Source organism: Beta vulgaris, chromosome 8 (genome assembly GCF_026745355.1).
Source record: "Beta vulgaris subsp. vulgaris cultivar EL10 chromosome 8, EL10.2, whole genome shotgun sequence".
In the NCBI taxonomy this organism is placed as follows: Eukaryota; Viridiplantae; Streptophyta; class Magnoliopsida; order Caryophyllales; family Amaranthaceae; genus Beta; species Beta vulgaris.
This window is the reverse complement of record NC_079209.1, coordinates 27209004-27212940: the sequence shown is the minus strand read 5'-3', so window position 1 is coordinate 27212940 and position 3937 is coordinate 27209004. Positions and strand designations below refer to the sequence as shown.

The window sequence follows — 3937 nt, the reverse complement described above, 5'->3', positions numbered from 1 at the left end:
TTATTCAATTAAATAAATACTTGAAGGATAATTAACTTAAGCCACTAAATCCACTAACTACATAAAACGTGTAGCTGTAGACTTTAGGCGTGCAATCTAGATTTTAGGAAATAAATAAATAAAATACTTTAGCTACTTTTTAGGAAAAATATCTTTTTCAAAATCTTTTATAAAACCGGAAAAAACAGTTTTTATAATTTAAAAATCCGAAACATTTAAAAATCGGAAATATTAAATTTTCGAAAACTAAATCTTTTAAGTAAAAATATAAAAGATAAAATATATATTTTAAAAAGATAAAATCAGTTAATTTAAAATCAGAAAATCTTTTTAAAATCTTTTCCTAACAAACTTAAACTAACTTCCTAAAATAATGGATCTTAGTTGAAATATCCCTAAAAACTCTAACAACTATATTGGGCACAGATTTCACTTAGGCGCACAATATTAGTCACTTAGGAGTTCCTAAATTAGTTTTAAGTCTTGTTCCCTAATCTTTAAGTCTTGTTCCTTAGCCTTGTTCCTATAGTGTCAGGTTTGTTCCTTTCATGGGAACAGAACCAAGTTCCTTTGAGAATTCACCACGAACTTAATTAAGCTTTTACTCAACCTTAACAAGAAGATTAATAAATACCCTAATGTATTCTAATCTTCATTCCATGCTTGATTCTTCATCTCTCGAACATCTTTACTTCGATCTTGATTAATTCTCCGCTTTAATCTTCAATCAAGTATTCTCTTAGCTCGAGCATGAATTACCTTGCAACAACATAAATGAAATATACTATGTCTTTTGTGGTTAGGTCATCTTCAAAACTCAAGGGTCAACACCTCACTACATGGGACGAAGTCACAATGGCCTTTTTGAAGAAATACTTCCCGGAGTGGAAGACGACAGACATAAGGAGGAAGATCTCCTCATTTGAGCAAGAGAGCGATGAGACGCTTGCGGAAGCATGGGAACGGTTTAAGTAGATGATCCGTTCGTGTCCCCACCATGAGTTCAATAAAAACCTCCTCAAGCGGCTTTTCTATGATGGCCTTGATCCTATGTCACGTGCCAACCTTGATGATATACCAATTCAAGTTGGGCATGTGTTTGTGCCATGCAATTTTGTGGTAATGGATATGGAAGAAGATCCGGAGACTCCTCTTATTCTTGGAAGAGAAGCTCTAAAGACATTGGGTGTCGTGATAAACTGCAAAAACGATACAATCATGGTTGAGGTAGCCAATGAGTGGGTTGTATTTGAGTTTTCTAATACTTTAATGAGCCCTATGATGGAGAGAATTTACCGGGTAAGTCTAGTGGAGGATGAGATAGACGATGCCACAAGTGTGGTTCACACAGGGGATGAGTTGTATGCTTCTCTTACCGAAGCCCCTAGCCTGGACATGGAAGAGGTGAACGAATTCTTCATGCTTCTAGACACTACCATTGAGGAGACAAAAATGAAGCATTCAAGGTTCTAGCTACATCCAATGACAAAGTGGAGTGTTCTAAGTCTCCTCCAAAGGTAGAGTTCAAACCCCTTCCCTCCTCTCTCAAATATGATTTTCTTGATGATGCATGTACTTATCCTCTCATTGTCAATTCGAGTATTAGTTACATCTCTATATTAAATTTGATTGAGATACTACAAAAATATAAAGATGTCATTCGGTATTCGATTGATGATCTTAAGGGGATAAGCCCTTCTCTTGCTATGCATCGTATCCATCTCCTCGATAGTAATGCCTCCTTCATAGATCATCAGAGAAGGCTCAATCCTAACCTCGAGGAGGTTGTGAAAAAGGAGATCATGAAACTGCGTGACGCGGGAATCATCAACGCTACCTCAGATAGCAAGTGGGTGAACCCGATTCACGTGGTTCCAAAAAGGGAGGCATGATTATAAATGTTAATGAGAAAGGAGAAACAATATCCACTAGAACTGTCACTGGGTGGAGAGTCTGTATTGATTATAGGAAGTTGAACAAATCCACCCGCAAAGACCATTTCCCCTTTCCCTTCATTGACCAAATGTTGGAGAGGCTTACTCGTCATTCACACTTTTGCTTTCTCGGTGGTTATTCAGAATTCTTTCAAATCCCCCATTCATCCAGATGACCAAGAGAAAACCACATACTTGTCCGTATGGGACATTCGCATATCGAAGGATGCCCTTTGGTTTGTGTAATGCCCCATCCACTTTTCAAAGGTGTATGACAGCAATCTTCTCTGACATGCTGGAGGATTCTATTGTGTTCATGGACGATTTTAGCATGTGTGGTTCATCTTTTGACACATGTCTGGTTAATCTTTGAATGTGTATTGAAAAGGTGTCAAGAGACGAAGCTCGTCTTGAATTAGGAGAAGTGTCACTTTATGATCGAGGAAGGCATTGTCCTTGGGCATAAAGTGTCAAAGAAGGGCATTGAAGTGGATCTGGCAAAGGTTTCGGTTATTGAGAAGCTTCCGCCACCGAACTCGGTGACGGGAGTTCGTGATTTCCTTGGACATGCGGGTTTTTACCGGCGTTTCATCAAGCATATTTCTCAAATAGCCAAATCATTGACAAATCTACTCCAAAAAGATGTAGATTTTGAGTTTGATGAGTCTTGTATTAAGGCTTTTGAAACTTTGAAAAAAAAACCCTTATTTTTGCGCCCATTATGCAAGCTCCGGATTGGAGCTTACCTTTTGAACTAATGTGCGATGCTAGTGACTTTGCAGTGGGTGTTGTTCTTGGGAAACGAAAGGAAGGAAGGCTAAACTTATGCAAGTAGGACTTTGGATGATGCTCAACAGAATTATGCAACTACGAAGAAGGAGATGTTGGCTATAGTATTTGCATTTGACAAATTCCGATCTTACTTTACCTGTAATAAGATTGTTGTGTATACGAACCATTCTGAGGTCCGCTATTTGATGAGTAAGAAAGATGCCAAGCCTCGACTCATTAGGTGGGTGTTGCTTCTTCAAGAGTTCGATTTTGAGATGAAAGAGAAGAAGGGGGCGGAAAATGTTGTAGCTGACCATCTTTCTGGCCTCCCTCTTGATGAGAAGCTCTTGGATCTGGACGAGATCCCTATTGAAGAATATTTGAGAGAAGAAGCGCCATTCGCCATTCTGAACAATAAGATTCCATGGTTATGCGGACTATGCGAATTATTTGGCTTGTGGGATTGAGCCTCATGGTTTTAATTCCCAACAAATAAAACGATTCTTCAAAGAAGTTTCGAGGTTCTACTGGTATGACCCGCTCTTGTTTAAGAAGTGCGCCGATGGAGTGTTTAGGAGGTGTGTGCTCAATCATGAGATGACCTCGGTGTTGAACCATTGTCATACCTTGGCATGTGGAGGGCATGGTCGAGCAAGCAAAATTGTTGCTAAGGTGCTTCAATGTGGTATGTTTTAGACCTCATTGCAAAAGGATGCTCGGGAGTTTATTTTAAGTTGTGATAGATGTCAAAGGAGTGGGGGCATCACAAAGCGACATGAGATGCCTAAACAAAACATCCTCGAAATTGAACCATTTGAAGTTTGGGGAGTAGACTTCATAGGTCCATTTGTTCCTTCTTTGGGCAATATGTATATTCTTGTTGTGGTTGACTACGTAACTAAATGGGTTGAAGTCATTGCTTCCCCAACTAATGACCACAAGGTTGTGACCAAGCTCTTGAAGAAGATCCATTTTCCTCGATTTGGAGTACCCGTGCATTGATAAGTGATGGCGGTTCACACTTCGCCAAGAAGCAACTAGAAGCACTTTTGAAGAAGTATGGGGTAAATCACAAAGTCGGTCTTCCTTATCACCCCCAAACCCAAGGCCAAGTTGAAGTCTCAAATCGAGAAGTTAAGAACGTCCTTGAGAGAGTGGTCAATAAGTCAAGAAAGGATTGGTCTTTGAAGCTTGATGATGCTCTTTGGGCTCCTTGCACGGCTTTCAAGACA

General features: G+C 39.5%; 1 non-coding gene across 1 annotated transcript; it reads right to left on the bottom strand.

Annotated features, from left to right (window-relative positions):
• Positions 1-897: 897 nt before the first annotated feature.
• Positions 898-1004, bottom strand: LOC125493018 (small nucleolar RNA R71). Its single transcript, XR_007269400.1, has one exon. It is a non-coding gene; the product is annotated as a small nucleolar RNA R71 (small nucleolar RNA).
• Between the last annotated feature and the right edge of the window lie 2933 nt (positions 1005-3937).